The sequence below is a fragment of the Cheilinus undulatus genome, linkage group 11 (assembly GCF_018320785.1).
Source record: "Cheilinus undulatus linkage group 11, ASM1832078v1, whole genome shotgun sequence".
NCBI lineage: Eukaryota > Metazoa > Chordata > Actinopteri > Labriformes > Labridae > Cheilinus > Cheilinus undulatus.
The window spans coordinates 21335579-21355172 of record NC_054875.1 but is presented as its reverse complement, the minus strand read 5'-3'; the positions used below and the strand labels follow the sequence as shown (position 1 = coordinate 21355172).

Here is a 19594-nt window from a genome sequence, read left to right as displayed (position 1 = left end):
TGAGGGAGATTTTGTGTAGTTACCATTGCAATTGCTCACAGTCACTGAATTTAAAGTGATTTATTTCTTGAGTTACAGTAAATCTGTCTCTACAAGTAGGGCGGTAACTTTTGCCACTTTGTTCAGTTATGCCATGTAGAACCCATGTTTGGCACTTTTACCCGCTTTTCCCCATTTTTCTTCATTTCTGTCTCTTTTTTTTCTTTTTGCTGTTCCTTACCTATATTTGATGCTTTTATCCCATTTTGCCTCTTTCAGTCTGTTTTTATCACCGTTTAACCACTTTTCACCACTTATTACCATCAAGTTGTGCTGTTTTTGCCAATTTTTACCTTTATATTGCAGTTATTTCAGATTTTTTTCCCTTGAAGTTATTTCAGTTACTTCTCCTTTATTCTCTGGTATCCTTACATTTGTGCACATCATGGCATAGCTATTACTGTAAGCCTGACATTACTTCCCATTCACAATGGGAACATTATAAAAAAAAAAAAAGGGTAATTCTGTTTTAAAGAGAGGGTGAAAAAGGCTACGTTGTACTACAGCATAAACTTATAAACAAATAAAATTCCCTTTTTCTGTTTGATTTAATAAGAGCAGTTATTATTCAGGTTAAATATAAAATATGGTTATCAAAGTTTAACATTACAATGGACCATGATTTTGCTGACCTCCATGCCCCCCCCCGTCCTAGCCCCAGAAAGCTCTCCCCCATATCCCCCCTTATGTGCGGCCTTGACTGGTACTTTTTGTTTTGAAAAGAACAAAACAGCTTTAAATGTGGTTCCAGATGTTGATTACTTGTAAAATGCAGAAACTGTTCATATTAAGAATGAGATTAAATGGTATTTATTCACATGGCAGTATGGGAATTCGGTGTTAGAATTTTAAAATGTTGTGGTTTTCTCAGTTTGATAACAAGAATAAAATTTTCATGTTCTGATTGGGAGTGTCCATTTGTTTCTTTTCATCTATTTCTTTATTCATTTATCTATTATAACTCTCCGCAGTTACATTTTCTCTCTCATTTTCTCTTTAAGCCCTATAAAGCCTCCCCATGGCTCCGCCTACATAATGCACAAACAGAAAATATTTTTTGCTAGAAAAGTATGTATTGCATAGGTAGATGAAAGAGGTGTTTTGATGGGGTGGGTGTCTGTGCATGTTAAAGTGTGGTGTGGTAAGATATGTTGTGTCAAGAGCAAACATGGGGTTTAACACACCATTTTATATACCACAACATGGCTGCTAAGAACAGTGGAGAAATAAGAGACGATGGCTAATGGTGGGTAAAATGCGCTCCCCCATGTCACTCCCATGTCCTTAAATGTCCCTCCCTGTCCCCTGTCAACTGAGAGCAGTCTTAGAATGACGAGCAGGGGAGCCAAGAATGAAAGCTGGCTGGATTACTTTACATTATTTCAATCAATTATTCAAATGTACCCATTGCTTTCATGATTGCTTGACGAGACATGCCAAATAATGACCAGCCTCCTTTGCTCAAGCACATGCTCACAAGTTAGCATGCATGCTCACCTAAACGTTTGTGCTTGCTTACAATCACCTATAGAGGAGCATGAAAAATTCACATGCACAAGCTTCTGAAAAGAGCCAAACGTTAATTTTACTCCTGTTGATTGGGCCCAAATGTGGAAAGACGTGTGTCAAGCCGACCTGTGTGAGGCCAGCAGCACTGTGTAGAGGAGCTAGTTGCATTTAATGTCTCTGTCAGCGTCATCACAGATAAGCAGCTGAAGCAGCACAGAGATGAGGGAGAGGAATAAGTATAGCCAAACAAGAGCAGGGGGAACAGGGTAGCCTTTGTCCCAGACTGCAACTTTAAAGAGTGTCAAAAGCTAATAAATATTTTAGAATTAGGTGTGTGTCAGGGCCGGGCCCACTCTATCGGGCGTCTGCTCTGTTTACTCTCCAAGGGAAACAGGTGCAGCCACATGAAGGAGAATTTCATTTCAAAAATAGCATTTAGCATTTTACTCCTCCTGGAGGCCTTCTCTGAGAGAAATTCTCATGTAATCATACACCAAGGTGACTGAAAACTTCTCAAGTTGATCCACAGAGACATATGGTGTTTAAAGGAGAGGAGCTGCAGGGGCTTCTGGGACATAAATAGGATTAAAATGTTTGGTTTGCGGTAATTTTTTTGTAACAACATGAAATGGCTTATTTTGCTGTTTCATAATCCAGGTCTTGAAAGTAAAAAGAAACAGGCATGAGAAAAAGCTGGGTAGTCTTTAGAAATATTGTTTGTTTTCTGTTGGAAGAAAAGAAACAAAGCAGATTGGTGCAACAGTACAAATACCAAGAATTATTGTGCATAACAGAATATCAAAACTTCATGATGTCCTTTGTTCAAAACCTCCAATTACCGTGTTGTAACACATTCAACATTTTCCTGCTATGGTTGTGTGGACAGAGCCTGTTTATTTTCATCATTAGAGGACTGTGTCATCGCCTGAACATCCAGGTCGAGCTCTCACTCCCTCTGAGCCTTTGCATCTTATTTTTGAGTTTTTCCATTCGCGTCATCAAATACTGCCTGCGACATAATGAGAGATGTGGCAATTAATTTTCTTTTAATCAAGGTCGAAATGAAGTAAATTGGTGCAGCTTGGCGAGCCCTCATTTTCTATTTTTGCAGTGATGCAAAACAAATACGATAAAATTATGGCCCTCCTCACCTTCTGTAATTAGAAAGCATGAATGATCAGAGGGAGATGATATGTGCTATACAGCACCTCCAACAACGCTTCTCCCCCCAAGAGATCAGATTTCAGCTCCTTTGAAACCGATGACCATGTTTTCCTCCCCTTGCCTCCCTTATTTGTCCGTTCTTTTTCCTCTCCGCCTGGGTTACAGACAGAGGGAGTGCTCAACATGACATTGACTGCAGTGTTGTTGTATGCCTCTCAAATCTTATTAAAGACCACAGCTGTGAAAGACCTTGCTGACTCTACACATTTCTATTAACTACGTTGTTTCAGCGCCCCTCCAAGCTGATTAGGAATTTATTAAAATTAGATTTTACCTGATCATCTTATCGTCACCATATGGTGCAGTGACCACTTTGTTTTTGGTTTAGAAATCAGAATACAGCTTTGTTTACAGTCCTTGTCATTTTACACTGTGAACTGTGAACAATGACAGAGAGCTTTTTTTACACCAACAAACTAAAATCCAAGCCAGCATATTAATCTCATTTGTCATCAAAAACTGGAATACAGTTTTTTTAAGCAGCGCTTGCCTGACATGTCCTGATAAAAATCATATTTCAAGAACTAAAACCCAACAAAAAAGACCTGAATTTATTGTAACAACTAAAATAATGCTGGTAAGACGAGCAATTTTACGTCTTATGAGACTTAATATGAGCTGTGGCATCTGTGAGCAAAATTTATTTCAAGACAATAACTATACATAATTTTATATGCCCCATTATTTTTTTTCTTACTACAAGCATACTTTAAGTTTTAAGTCATGAAACAAGATGTTTATCAGAATCTGACAGGTGAATGTAACTAAAATTAAGATGAATTCTATATTTCATAAAGAAATTAAAATATTTAATTCAGTCTTGCAAAACAAAATGGATTGACTAGATTCCAAGTTTCTCTGGTAGATCCATCTTGCAAAGCTTCAATTTTAAAGGTTCTGACCTTGTATGTATGCACCAATCAGCATCATTTAAAGAAAAGGGGTGTGTGCTCTGGGCATGGTTTAGTTGTACTGCAAGCAGGAAAACAATGGCTGCCACTTTGGAGATAAGCTTTGATGTAGTGAGGAAAGTTTTTTTTTTTTTACCAGAACTGAACAGCATTTTTATATTAAAAGAAGAGAAAAGATCTGCAAAGATCCACACAAAGCTTTTCTTGGTGGAAAAATGTTGTTTCTGACCTTGACATGAGTTTTTAGTAATTATGGGCATGGTTTAGTGGTACTGCAAGCTGGTAAACAATAGCTACTACCAGAGCATGTGAGTGGAGCGGAGCAGGAGCGAGAGCGAGCGGGGAGCGCGAGCGGAAGGAGTTTGGCCAGAGCACGGAGCGTTTTTTTTCAAAAAAGCTGGACTGGCACCTTATCTTGCGCTCCATCCCGCTCCAATTTCATGCATGTCTCACCCAGAATGCATCTGCAAGAATTTGTATCCGTGAAGCATCCCGTGTTGGTTTCACTGCTCCTGCAGAGAGACAGCGACATCCAGCACATCAGACTGGGCTTTCCGCCGGAATAATCCAAGAGACTTGAGATGCCTGCACAGTGTTGATATACTAATATTAACACCATCGTCATTTTTTAAAAACATCAGTATTTCCCAATGTCTGAAACCAAGAAGATGGTAATGGTAATGCGCTTCCGTGTTTTTGTTGAGTGAGCGGTGAGTGATTTGAGTGGAGCGGGTAGAAATTTGAGTGGAAGGTGGAGCGATAATGAGCGGAGCGGCGTGAATCCCCTCTGAGCGGATGAGCGGGCACAAGTAACAGCTCTGTGAGTGAGGGGCGGGAAATCTCATCGCTCCACTCCGCTCACATGCTCTGGCTACTACTGCTCAGTAGGCAGAGTTTGTTGCCCTGTAATCAGAAGGTTGTGGGTTTGATCCCTGGCTGCCACAGTCATACTGTCTTTTGATCTATCCTTGGGCAAGACACTTTACCCCGATTTCCATCCACTGCTGAGTGTGGATTAATTAATATTCATAGCCAGTTCTTCATAGCGACCTCCACCTTTACTCTCAGTTTCCACATACAACGACTGCACTGCACACCGAAGTGCAGCGGGTTTGCTCCAACCGAAGGCCAATGACCTCGCCCATTGGAAGCGTGTCTAGAGCACGCAGCCCAGAGATCGCAGGAGAACTGCAAGTTCACACAGAAATTTTATGTCAACAGCAGACTATTTTACCTTTTGGGGTTAATTTATCATCCATTCCGGTAGAAGGAGGTCCATGATGTTACTGATGTTATTATTTTTGGCTAATTAAACTTTTCCTCCTCAATGGCGCCGTTGCAGCTCTGTGACCCACTGACCTCCAGGTGACCCTGTGCTCTTGCTGCAGAATGAGGCGTCATGTTGATATAGTGATGATTTATGATCGAGAGTCTGTGCATTGTGTTGTATTTTGAAAGAACTGGATATTCTACGTGTGTAGCAGCACACGTCAAATATCAATACAAAATTTAAAAAAAAAGGTTTAAGCAATAAAAAAATGATGACTAAAACTGACTAAAAGCCAGTTTAGTGTTCATCAAGATGACTTAAACTAGATTAAAATGGAATACAGTTTTTGTTAGACATTCAAAATCCATGACATTTCTCCGCTGAGGGCAAATCTGTCAAAATACAATCCATCTGTAACTATTCTGCCTCTCAGTCGAAGAAAGAAGGGATTCAAGGTTTGGCAGTGTGCATAGAACACACTACCATGACTTGATACCAGGTTCAGGCAAGAAAGTAAATGTTTGGACTAAAAGTTGATTCTATAATGTAAAAAACTTTATGGACTAAAACTAGACTAAAATGTGTTTGAGTTTTCATCGACTGAAACTAGACTAAAACTGTAAAAGGTAGAAATGACTAAAATGCCTTTTATCCTGAAGACTGAGACCTAGACTAAGCACTTGTTTTATCAGAACTGGGCAAATGAAGCTTAGAATTACTTTATGCAGTACACAGAAGTCATATGCCTAGCTGTGTTCAGCTGACGACCAGCTGGTCCCAGTTATTGCCTCCCAGCTCCCACAGCCAATCACAGCTCTTTATCTTAACACACTGGTCTATTTAAATAGACATACTTTACTTCTTATCCTTGCTTGCATTAATGCTGATGCACCATGCTGCTGCTGCTTCTGGCAAATCTTCACCTCCTCCACCCCAGCCTCCTCCTTTATAGCATAAAGCTTGTTGCACCCTCATTCATGCTACTATTGATTAATTGCTTTTGAACTAATTTTATTGCACTCAGTGCACATTGTCATATTCTGTCCATATGGGGGTTTCTAGCTATGCATTCCCTTTAATGTCAAAGCATGCTGCTTGACAAACCCAGGGAGCATCTTTTGAGCAGAGCCTTCTCCACCGAATAAAACTGTTCAACCATTTTGTAATAAAATGGTTAAATGTGTGATGAGAGTTTTCCTGAATGAACATTTCTTCATTAAGAGCAGAGCAAAGAATGACATTGAAAGCTTGTCTTGGTGGAAAAGATGTTTCTGTTCTTGCCCCAAAAGGTTGTGAGTTTGTTTCACCAACTGGCTCCACTGATGATGAACAACAAGCTAATGCTATATAGTTTACTCACCAGGGCCTTATGTCTTATCGCTCTGATTGTCCTGTAATGAATGTGTCATAAAAAATGGATGTGAAATAAATCCCCATGAAATGCATATATGAAACATTCTATCTTACTTGCAAGATTAAATTTAATTGCTCAGATTTGACTTTTGTTGTGAAGGATTGGTAAATCTTTTAAAGCTCCTGTGGGGTGTTTTTGGTTGGTTGTGAAACAGACTGACATTAATACTGATGCTTCAGTATGACCTGGAAAGACCATCAATGCCATTATTAGCTCTTACTATATAGGTATTTGTTATATCTGTAACTGCTGCCACAGGGTAGGTGTTAGACAAAGTGATTAATAGTAATAGTAACTCTTGAGACACAGTTTTTACATGTTCAGTGGTAAATACTAGTCATGAAAAATATGTGACTTTGGAAATAAAATGGGGAGATTTTGTTTAAAAAACAACAACAACAACAACAAAAACACACGTGTAAAATCAGCAAAGAGATAAAAAATACTACTCTGCCAGGAATCTGGCAAAATATACAGAAGGTTCCTCACAACGGGCTTTCATTTACATAGTTTGTTTTGAGAATAATTCTCTTTAATCTTCTTCTTCTGGCCTATTGTGTAAATGTAAAAAGCTGTGAGACTGAGAAAAAAATGTAGAGCCAAGATGAAAGGTCAATCAAGTTTAAAAAGACTAATTTGGTATGAGATAACTTGGTGCCATTTTCTTCGAGGTTGTGAGAAATTCTTGCTTATCCTTCAAGTTTGACAGAAAGAGTCATTCACCGGCCGAGGTATTTTAGCTCATGCCCTCTGCTGCTCATGTGCCGCGTACATCTGTCACACCACATGTGTCGCTGTGCGGCCTCAAACACTAGGTGTACACAGTGTTGAAACGCACTGGAAAAATATATACAAAGGCTTGATCGAGCATTAGCTCTAAGTCAGCACAGTGAGGTGGGTACGGCGACAGCTGTCCAATCTTCCCCCTTGCCACCCTCCCTCCTCTCCCCTCCCCTCAGCAGCCACCATCACTTTTTAAAAATGCTCCTTGTTTACCATACATAGGCAGCTGCCACCACCGTTAACTTCCATAAGACAGCCACCTGCTAAAGGACATTTGTACATGTCTTTATTTAATTAAGGTGAATGCCAGTTCATCGGCCGCCTCATGCAATGTGACTGAAAATACGTCGACCTTGATAAGACTCCTTTGAGTGGCTGTGTGAAGGCTTGTGGAGTGTGTGTGTCTCTTCAAAATTGATCAGTGTTACCAAAAAAGGTAGATTTCCACACTGATTTTACAACATACTTTATTATTTAGATAGATAGATAGATAGATAGATAGATAGATAGATAGATTTTTACCTCGTTCAGCAATGACATAGGCAAGCCTGCCTGCAGAATTTGCTGGCCCCTGAAAAATTCCAGCGAATGAGCCCTCCCCAGATGTGATTTAGTAATGATGTCAATGAATGTGTGTTGGACCAGCAGCATCCTGGCCAACAGTTCCCTCAATTTGGAGCTGAAAAGTGTGTCTAGCTATTAATAGGTCTGATGTTGAAATTGTTGTATCCACTTTTCTATCCTTTTTCCCCACTTTTCCACCCATTTTTGCTGCTTGTAACACATTTTCACCACTTTTTGCCACTTAAACCCATTTTTGCCACTTATTGCCATTTTTAACCAATTTTCACCACTTTCTACCACTTTTAACTCATTTTCTTACCATGTTTTTCCACTGTTTACTCACTTTTACCACTTTTTTTGCCACATTGAACCCATGCTAGAGCCCTGTGAGGGACCTTTTTCTTAATCCTGCTTCCTTCTGCTCCCCCTAGGATTTCTGACCATTACCGCTCGCTCCCACATCAACAACAGATGTGTGATATCCTGCCTGCACAGACTCTGACAATCCATGTTAAATATTCAGAACATGGATCATGATTTTGCTGACCACCATGGTCTCCCCATGTGGCAAGGCCCCAGAAAGCTCTCCCCTTTATCCCCCCTTATGAGCAGCCTTGGACGTAGATCAAGAAAATATGCTTTCCAAAAGACATGTTGAAACCCCTTTTTCAGTTGTGTAGACAAAAAAACGAGACATTGTGGTTTCAGGAGCAGTTGCATGTTGCAGCTTTTTCTTGACCAACAGCTGCTGTCCTCCATAAAACTGCACATAGCATCTGAAAAGTGCTTTCCTTAAAGTTTGATAGTCTTGATTTCATAGTAATCAGCATGTATAGTCACAAGACATATCTTTGTTACAGTATAGTGCAGCTTTAAGGTGTTTGCTTGGTTGTGTTTTATTTAGAAGTAGATTGGTCTCTATACTCCCTAAAAGTAGTGATCTTTCATACAACAGAATATGATGATAGATTTGCTCTCTAATAAATGGTGTGGTTTATTTCTATGTTATACTTTTTTTTTTTTTAATAAATTTTGTTTGTGCTGCTTTGAATTCCTCTGACCCAAAGCCATATAAGGCCTTTGATTGTCTCAGTTTGATATGAACCTGTTAGTTTAACAAAACTAAGTCTTGTCTAACCTTGGACTGTTGTATGATTAGCTTTTAATGTTTTATAATTAGTAGTATCAGTGGAAAAGCAGTCAGCAGGGCAGAGGTGGGCTGGCTATGCCCTTGAGAGCAGGCCTTATGAATCAACGGCTGGCGATAAATGGACTGGATCATTACTGAATCAAGTGATCTGCAGAATAATCTATTGATTTTCTGGTCTTTCTTACTTCTTTATTATTCTGTATCACAGTATTGCAACATCAGGAGGAACTCACTGATGGATGGGATGCTTGGACCTCTGCAGTGACCGTGGGGGTTTGCTTGGGAATGTGCTATATATAAAACACATTCCAGGATTCTTTGCATACAATATCTACAATCATGCAGAGATTTATGCCTTAAAAAGTGTGCTTTAAAAACAAAGCCACTGAATTTCTGACTATATGCAACATAAATGTTTTGGAGTAAGTCATCATGTCAATGTTTGAAGGTTTTCTTTAATGTATTTTGATCAAAAGCAAGATATTAGCTGTAAGTCCCAATAAGAATGATATGCACATCTATGATATGACATCAGATAATAAGAGTTGGGTCAGAACAACTTAACAATATATTTATTAAAACTTCAAACTGACATTAAAAGGGGAACAGGGAGAAAAAATGATCAAGCTATTAAGTCTAACCTTGAATTTGTATATGGACATCTATGATTGCACAAAAGTTAAGCAGAAGGCATCAAATGAAAGCCGAGATACAGATCTACTTATATTTCCAGTCAAAAGTATCTTAGATGTGTTAGAGCTCTATGAAGCAGTACATGTCTCATTCCTTGTATCCTAAACCACACATGGAGGAGATTAAGGCACTATCTACCTTGTTAGTTGACTTTGCAATCGATTCCTCCCCATTCTTTATTATGTACAACAGGACACATCACAAAACTGCTAATTGGCAATAATCTGTTTGTCGATAATTCACAAGACTGCAGAATTTAGATAAGGAAAGTTCAAGTTTAAAATACATTATCACAGCCCCAATATTCCTGTGGGCTTTGCTCCTGGGATACCTTCAAGGAGTCTCATGCTCAGAATATTTTACAGTAAATTATTGACGTTTCCTAGGTGGTAGGAAAGGTGAGAGAGAAGGAAAACAAAGACAGGAGGGACATTAGCGTTCTGCCAATAGGAAGCTAAACTTTAAATGGACTCAGGACAAAAATGCAAATAGTGGTTGATCTATAAACTACATATACTTTACATAAGCTAGAGGGCTTTTCTTGTTGAACTATAGTGGACAACATGCTGTTTTAAAAAGGACAAAAAACATTGAATCTGTCACTAAAATAATCATGTTACCCCAAAGAATTGGCTGAAAGGCCAACCACTAAGCAGACATGGCCATAACTTAATGTTTAGCTACTGCTAGTTAAGTCAACAAGGAAAAAACTGCTCTGCAACTTATTATTTATTTATTTGTTTGTTTTGACAGGGACAATGTACAGCTACTTAGCTGTACCACAGTTAGCTATTAGCTAATTTACATCCGTTGTCCCTGGGCAGGAGACCAGGACAGAGTCTCAGTTAAAAGCAAACAATTCTCTGTAAAATTACTGCACAACAAAACATAACATAGCACCAACACTAAACATGAGAAGCTAAAAAGCATTACATTATATAAAAAAGCTACACCACAATACCACACCCACCTGCATGTTAAGATTAACAATATTAAAACATTGTAAGGCTAAGAGCACTACATTTTGAGAAAAAACAGCAACAAAACCCCAGATAAAGCTTTCCCAAAATAATACACTATCACACAATAATAAAACAATTAAACAATACAACACTATAAAACAAATTATGCAGATTCATGCGTTCATGTGCTTTATGTACTATCCAGGTTTCTCAAGTACACACTGCACACAAGCTGTCGTAGAAAATGCATTTTTTCTCCAAAATTCTGACAGCAGAGAGATAGTTAGCCTAAATGTTTGAAAATATTAGAAAATTAACTCAGAAGGTGAAATGGATGCTACTCTCTATGTTCACAATTGACAAACCAAGTCAGATTCTATTCCACTTTAAATTGTTATTCATTGTATTTCATTTAATGTTAACCAGCATATATGGAGATGGTCAGAAAGTCTAGTAAATTTTACTCTGCATTAAAATAGTATAATCTCTGTTTCAGGTTTATGATTCATTCCCTAGCTTCAATATAAGACAAGTTCAGCAAATGGGCCTACAAATCATTCCACATAGCCAAATTTAAATGATTAATTTTCCACTAATCTACAAATATTCTACAAAGAGCTACAAGATGTTTCCTAGGCTGTTTGTAGCCAACTCAACAGCAGCAACATAAAGCTGTGGTTTCAACTATACAAGCCCTGATAACCGTTAGTGAAACTGTAGTTAATTTATTGACCAAAGGCTAGCTAAAACTAGTCAAGTAACTAGCCCACAAATACCAGGCAACTACAGAAAGAAAGTTGTTTTCATGTTCACGACACAGAGAAGCTCAGTAACACGTTTCATATCTTCTGAGGACCAGGTATGGTCATAACAGCTTTTTAAACTGCAACAGACTCATAAAGAAAGAGGTGTGCATGATCAGCCTTGTAATTATTTTAGTCAAGTTTCATTTCCATGAATGCAAATTTAAACTCAACACCTTTACTGTCAGTGAAGAGTGTGAACTATACAGATAACTTGTCAAACATCTTCTTCAAGCTAATGGTTTGTTTAGGTCATTAGCTGTTCTTTTCTTTTAGACCTGTCTATGTTCCCATTACACTACATTAGCCTTATTTACATTTTATTTTCTGTTATTTATTTGTTTATGGGTCAATAACACAGAAGGCTTTAGTCATTGCAGTTGCACCACCTGGCATTTGCAACTTATGGCTGATACTTTGACACATTGTCACTTTTTTTCTAGTTACAAAGTGCATTCATAATGTATATTTTTTAAATAAAATCAAGAATTTTATGGTAAAATAAAATTTTCTGTTTTACCTTGGTTGTACCACCTGACAAGGAAAGTGTACCTGCCCACCTATGACTGGAAAGAAATGTTTTTATATTTACTTTTAAAGGATCTACAGACCATTTGGCCCTAAGTGTCAGCTAGAGACAAATGCATGATAAATTATTAGGGCTGTCAAGATTAATTAAGTTAATCGTGATTAATCAAGGTCCACAATTAGCGCAGTAATTTGTCTATAGTGATTAATTGCATGATTTATTGTCCCTTTCAACACACTTTTTTGAAGTCAAGTCAGTGTCTCCCTACAGCCACAGTGATGTAAAATAAGTCCACTACTGCTCCTTAATGTCTCATTCCACTTTAAAAACTCACAGATAGCTCAGTGGATGAGTTAAAAGTCATCTGGACCTTGTATTATCAAACTTTTACTCTGTACTGTCTCCTCATACCCTTTCAATCTTTAACATGTTCTTTTTTCCATGATTAAGTTGTACTTATAAAAGCAGGGGCGTATCCAAACTGGAAGTCAATTACCTTTAGTTTAAGACAGAAGACAAACCCGAAATGACAAAAACAGTTTCAAATGTCAAATAGCGGAATATTAAAGGGTGATAAAAAAGGGTGTGATTACATGATAAAAAAAAAAAAAAAATCTTTTGACAGCCCTAGAAATTATGCAACAATCTTTTTTATTACCTCATTTTTGAATAGAAGTCCCATCATTACTGTTGCACCACCCTGACTTTGGAGAACTTGCGTAGTTTGGTACAAATGTTTTTTAATGATACTCCTAGCTTTAAAATAATACATTTTGATAAAATGTGATTATTTAATAGATTTCAACTGTAAAATCATGCCAAAGTATTCTAATTTGAATTTTTAACAATTAAAATGCCATTTTATTGTGTCAATAACATTCAACATTCATTCACAGTTAAGCCACCTGATATTTTTTAGTGTTTTTGAGATGCCAAAATATAAATAATTAATTATGTTATTCAAAGATACAGGAAATACATTTAAAAAAGCAGGTTTTTATATAACATTGATATGCCATCACAAATTATTATTATTATTTTTCAAAAGGAAATTATAGGTTTGGCTACAAAAATGTGCATGTCATTGACTCTTGTCTATTTAGGCCTATGTTTGTTTCTTTGTAAGTGTTTTTTTCAGTCTGTATGTGTTTATATCTACACCCCTGGCATTCTGTTAGGCTGTGAGCCAATAAATTTAAGCTGGAAAGACAAACAAACAAAAAAATAAACAACAAAGTACTGATGGTAACTAACTGAGACGTTACTCCTGTGCTAGTGAAAGAAGCTAGCCGAGTCAGGGGCGGAGCTTTCTGGTTCAGCCATTACTCGAGATGCAGAGTAAAAGTCCTACAATTGAGGAATACAACCAAATGAACAATGTCGGAAGACAAATATGATAAACATTTTTTTCTCTTGAGCTGACACATTAGCACAGAGGTAAGCGAAGGAAAACTACGGAAGAGTATTGGGGCCACTGGAAAAAAAGAAAAAAGTCAGAATTCTGAGATTAAAGTCAGAATTCTGAGATTAAAGTCAGAATTCTGAGAAAAAAAGTCAGAATGCTGACTTTATTCTTCAAATGAAAAAAAAGTCTCAAATTTTTTTTTTTTTCAGAATTCTGAGATTAAAGTCAGAATTCTGACTTTAATCTCAGAATTCTGACTTTAATCTCAGAATTCTGACTTTTTTCTCACAAGTGAAAAAAAAAAAATTCGTCTCAAAATTTTTTTTTTCAGTGGCCCTAATACTCTTCCGTAGAAAACAACAGGTCTAAGGTAGAAACAGTTCGAGCCTTAAGTGCTAGCTAAAATGTTAGACGTGCAGTTTAGGCTAGCTGTGCTCATTGTTCACTGACGTGTTAGCCAACTTTAAAGAAAACTTGAAGCGTCGTCATTAATGTGAGCTTGTTTGTCTCAGTGTTTGGAAAATATTCAACTAAAGCGACAGGTCTTTTTTCACAAGTGTCCATAGGTTACCTGTAAGGCATAAATATGTGGTTAAACACGGCTTCTGCATTGCAGGCCTAATGTAAAGGGGACGGGCGCGACACCCTTTGATTTATTTATTCAGCTATTATAGTGATAAAATGAAAAGTCCAGCTTTGTTTTTCCTAACACAAAAGTACCACATAATTTTGACAAGCTGTCAGCAGAGATGGGGACCACCCCTGAACTCCGGTCCAGGTTTTCCAAGCGACACCTGCAAACGGAGAAATTCAATTAAGGACTCCTCTTCCCACTTGGAGCCGGTCTCCAGGGCAGATCTTCCGGGCGACTCACCCTGTCAGAAATTAGAAAATGCTACAATAAAACCCGAAAAACTAAAAAAAAAAAATGTGGCAACTTTATTAATGACAGCTCTGAAGCCACCAACCGTAAACACACCCGCCCTCTTGGTTGGAACTCACCGAAAGGCAGCGAAGTACCACAGGTATGGGTTTTCCTTTTCATCTTAACTACTGTACTCGCTCCTGTCATCTTTAAATACATCATCCACCACAGAAAGCGACAATAAAGTGTTCCTGACTTAAACTGTGGCACCGAAAAGCGAGCATTTAAGCAGTTTTTAAACAGTTGAGAGGTGACGCTGAGGGATAGAGACTTGATGTGAGGACTTGTCGGTAAACACGGTGTGACTTCTATCCGCGATGCAGCAGCGGCGCCGACAGCAGCAGCAGGTCTGGAGCGACTCATGCTGTCTGTGAGTGTACCTTTGAAAAAGCCGGCGAGAGGAACAACCTCTTCTAAAACTTTAGAAATTCACATAAAAGCAACTTTTTAATTGGAAAATAGTGCGGCGATAGAGCCCACGGCGCTTGGAGAGTTGCAAGATAAAGATGCAACTTTTCCCTCAGTTCGTACTTTCCCGATGCAAAGGCGAGCTCAAATCCTCGAAATATACGAGGCTTATACACGGCAACGCGAAAACAGGACTGATGTGACGCACTTTATTGTTTAACCAACAGCACAGATCTACAGTGTAAGGTTATAAATGTCACACTTCTCCAGAAGTGCAGAAAAAGGACACAAACGTGCGGCGCTTTTTATCATGGAAAAAAACTAAGTGAAACTTCGCTGGCTGTACTGACAGGTAGCTGCCTCGCAGTTTCTTTTACAGTGAAAAGAGGAACTTCTATAAATTCAGTCAATATTCTAAGCCCGAAATGCGGAAGTTTTGCTTTTGAAGACTAATTCTAATGGTTTGTTTTTTTTTCCTCTTTAAATTGCATTTGTACGAGGACAGCTGCTGCTTAATCATGAGACAGCAGATAATTAATGCTAAATACATACATACACTTTAATAACGTTCTACTGTATTCTTAATATTCAACAGTCTGTTATATATAGACAGCATAAATACATGCAAACACATATATTATAATCACATATATTTGTAATTATTAAACTGGGCCAATTGGACTGACTGTTGTTGGATCTATTGGCAAGTTATGCACCTCTGACACCTCAGTTGCAGACAGAAGACAGAGAGATGCACACACTCTAACTCTGTCATGCACACTTCAGCCATATTTGCTATGGTAAATATGATTTTTTCTGCAGTTCCTGCTCCAAGCGTCTGTAGGCAGGTTTTCTGATTAAGAACAACCAGTCTGTTTGAAAACACTGCACATATTCCTTATGTTTGTTTAGCTGTGATCTATATAAAATACTGCCATAATGAGAGAATTAATTCAACATGCTTGAGTAAAGGGTCATTTTTTTCTTCTCCTCTGAATGTATAAATGTCTTTGCTGTTGCTTGTTGATGTGTTTGTTATTATTCTCAAGGATGAAGATGAGAATGAGAATGGATCACTGGCACTTTAAACCTGGAGTTCTCATATTCTCACCGGATCTTTCTCCTTTGCTAATTATTGTGTTGTTTTCAGAGCAAATATGTCATATCCATGGCGACCAGGCAGGTTTATTGTCTCTGCCGTGCAATAGCTCACAAAAGTAATTAATTATCCTTTTTTTTCTCCCCCTCTCTGTGCTGTCTTTGGTTAAACAGATCATTCATGGAAAGCCGTCTTCTGTATAGAAAATGCCACTGCTAGTACAACACAAGGTAAACATGAATGTTACTTTTTTCTTGTGTTAATGTCCTTTTTTGTGCTTTATTTTTCTGACAAAACCAGATGCAGATTAAATCATTTTACAATGCAAGACAATGCATCATGCATAAAATGTGCTTTAAGGTAGTTTCCATAATATCCTTGTAATGCAGCAGCTGTGCAGTCTAACTGTTGCAGATGTATTCATGCATGCAAAGCAAGCACGCACTTGAAACTTAAACAGGTGAGCTTAAAAAACTCATGTTAAGACATGAAAAGAGCTTCCATTTTGTGTTATTTGAATAGCAAGCATTAGTCAGACTAAAGGTGAGTTTACTTTAGTGTTGTCTTCTGTTTTATGAGGTCACCAATAATAGTAACCAACAGCAGATGACATTACATTACAATAGTTCAGCTCAGTGCACTGCAGTCTTTTACATGCACTTTTACACAAGTGTCCAAAGAAAGGTGTAATGTGATCAGTTCAAGCGGTTTAAGACTCCTCATCCTGTGTGCACCCATGGTGTATCTCTGGAACGTGCAGCATGTGTCCGCTGTCCAGAGGTCCATCTCTACAGCTGGACACCAGCCAGCCTTTAGCATCAGACTGGTGGTTCAGGTTCTCATCTCTCGGCATTGATGAGACACTGCAATATCCATCTGTCAAACATACTGCCCTTCAGTCTCTTCCTCTCTTTCACTCACCTTTTGCTTCCCATCTTGGATAATTTTTCATCATCACTAAAGGTGAAAGTTAGAGCTGCATAAAGCTCCTGAGCTGAGCAAAGCAGAGATGCTAATAGTGCACTTGTGGTGTTTTAATAGCAATTTGGTGTGTGTCTTTAGTTGAGTGTTTATGGATGTGTTCCTCTAGGCCTTTTGATTGGATCTCATGTCTCTCTTTAAAATGGCACTTAAAATGTTGCCTGTAGTGTTGTGTTCCTGGCTCACACTATAAGGCTTGAATCTCATTGCTTAATCAGTTTGCGAGGCCTCAAACATTCTTATTTTCTGCAGCACTATCAGTCAGCGAAATGCCTCATGCCTCATAAGTACCCATCTGCATCTGTCAAGGGGTGTGTAGAATTAAACCCATGTGTATTCCTTTTCTGTTTGACCTTGGCTGTGGACCTCAGCTCTTTGATGTCAAATAAGCATCAGTAATCCCAGGCGGCATTTGACAGGCTTCAGGAGCCATTACTTTTGTTTCCCAGCACATAAGCTTTATCAATTGCCTCTACTGTAATGATTTTGTATACATATTCTCACTACCACAGCCATAGTGTTTTGCCTTGTAAAAATATACTGCCTTCAACACGCACCGTTATACTGGCACAAATAGCACACATGTTTTTTTAATCATCATTATTGTTTTTATTTTAGTGCTAAGGAAATGTCCTTTTTGCATGCTTGATCAGCCAGTAGAGAAATCCAATATAATGGAGGTTCAAGGTGAATTGCATCCCGTGCATTTCCACCTTCGACTGGAGGAATATTCCAGAGCAAAATAAACAAATCACACAGACAACAGTAATATAGGGTTGATTTTGAAGGCATGAAATAAGTATCGATTAAATCCTGCAGTTCAAAGATGAAAATGGTCTTTTTGGTAATTTGTCCTGGGTCCTTTCAATACGATGGAGAGAGAGAGGAAAGGGAGAGAGAGAGAGAAAGAGAGAGATGCATGGACCGGGAGGGAGAGATAGAAAAAGAGACTACAGGAAAGGTAGAGGGGAAGAATAGTGAGAGTTAAAAGACAAGTGAAAAGCAAGAAAGAGAGAAGAGCTTTCACAGAGTTGAAAAAGGGACATGCTGCCCCTTTCCGAGCTCATTATCATTCTTAATAAGTCTTAAGGAAAGAAGGAGCATTGAGTGTAAATGCACGGTAATCCTTACACTGGCCAAGGTTAGTAGGGACGTCAGCACATGTGCACCGTTCCCAGCTGGCCACTTTGGGACAGGGAGGGGACCAGAGGAGCACAGTTAAGGATAGATGTTCAAGGAGAAAGTGAGGACATTTAGACACTGTATAAAGGTTAGGCCCTTTCCCCCAGCTGGTAGCTTTTCAGTGCCTGCACCACCTGGAAATTAGTACATAAACACTTCTTCTTCAAAATGCACACAGTCACATTTGGCTATAAGAACTGGTGTAGACTGCAATGATTCAGAGCAAGAACAAGGAAATGACAGGTGAAGAGTAAAAAGCTTTATTCTGAATAGGACATGTGTGACTTTGGCACCGTTAACCACAAGGGATTCACTCTTGCACTCAAAGTAACTGTTGGCTGCTGTGCATGCCTAATTCACTGTTCTTTGGGTGTGGTCCAAAAACAAGCATTAAGATGAATTGGATGAACTGGTGACCAATTAACTCATTTGACAAATTGCCAGCCACTTGTAGTGGCTGATCAACCATGTTGCTTTAATGGAAATTCAATGCTGTATTATTTTATATTCGGTACTAAGCTCATGGTCCACTGTTGTCACCCAGTGTCAACTTATGTATTCTACAGTGTTAGTAATATTACAGTACTCTTGTTCATTAATCAAATCAGATGTGAGAGAAGTCTGGCACATTAATCTTAGTCCGCAGTGAAACCACAGCAGAGGGGGATTTTGTACTTCTGGTAATTAGTACATTGGTTTCTGCCTTTGTTACATCGCCTGTGTTCTATAATTTAATCAGTGCCATCTAGGCACTATGGACCTTGAGTACAAAACTGTATAAACATCTGATCAAGTGTAAATATTATTGGAAAGAAGCCATATGTGTTTGATATGAACTTAAGATTTGGTGTGTTTTTTGAATATTTAATCAGTATATAAATGTCTGTACGCAACTAAAATATACATTTTTCTCTACGAAAAAATGTTAGTATAATCTTCAAAAATACATTTGCTCATCTGTTAGGAAGTAGGTGTCACAATCCTTTATAATATCAAACTTTTATTCAGATGTTTTATTCAGATTAAGATTCTTTAAGAGTTGATTATTGATTTAAGAATATTCAGAAGAAAGTAAAACATCCAAAACAAGTTCATTGTACACTTCTGTTTTTGATTAACAGAGTTTTAACATAAAATATGGCAGCACACATTAAGCCCAGTGACATTGATTGTAGTCTTTACAAGAAAAAAAGTACATGAGAGTAGGTGTTATTTAATACTTCTTTAACATAAAAATGATTTCAACAAATAGAAATATGTCCCTGCTCCTGTGTGCACTAAAAGTACAACATCAGTAAACATCACTGGCTTAAACACCCTGTCAAATTAATTTACATTGTGCCATTCCTACTGTATAAGTGCAAAAGTCTCGATTTCAACACGTGTACTAAAACCCTTTAAAATCTTGTTGTGGGTTCAGAATTTTCTTGATTCCAGAAACATATGTAAGTAGCTCAGAAGAACTGTGATTTTTCTGTAGTCCAGCTAATTATTTCCCACTCTGCCATCGTTTGTGATGACTATGGCCTGATCGATAAATTGGCTGGCCGATTCTGGTTGGAGTTTGAGTCATAATGTCTTCATGGCACAGAAAGATAGAGGAGAGAAAATGTGAATGTACATTTGGAGAACATCAGAGGTGCATTTCATTTTACCCATGACTTTTATGACGGTGCTTATCCACTTACAGGACCTGCTACCTGAACATAATAGTGAGTTTGTCATTTGCAGATACACTCACTG

At 38.2% G+C, this 19594-nt stretch overlaps 1 long non-coding RNA gene across 1 annotated transcript in view; it reads left to right on the top strand.

The window, feature by feature from the left end:
- Window positions 1–14149: 14149 nt before the first annotated feature.
- Window positions 14150–19594, top strand: part of LOC121517444 — a 52760-nt gene continuing 47315 nt past the window's right edge. Inside the window, exons 1-2 of the long non-coding RNA XR_005992552.1 lie at window positions 14150–14281; window positions 15862–15918. This is a non-coding gene — a long non-coding RNA (uncharacterized LOC121517444). The remainder of the gene's footprint in view (window positions 14282–15861; window positions 15919–19594) is intronic.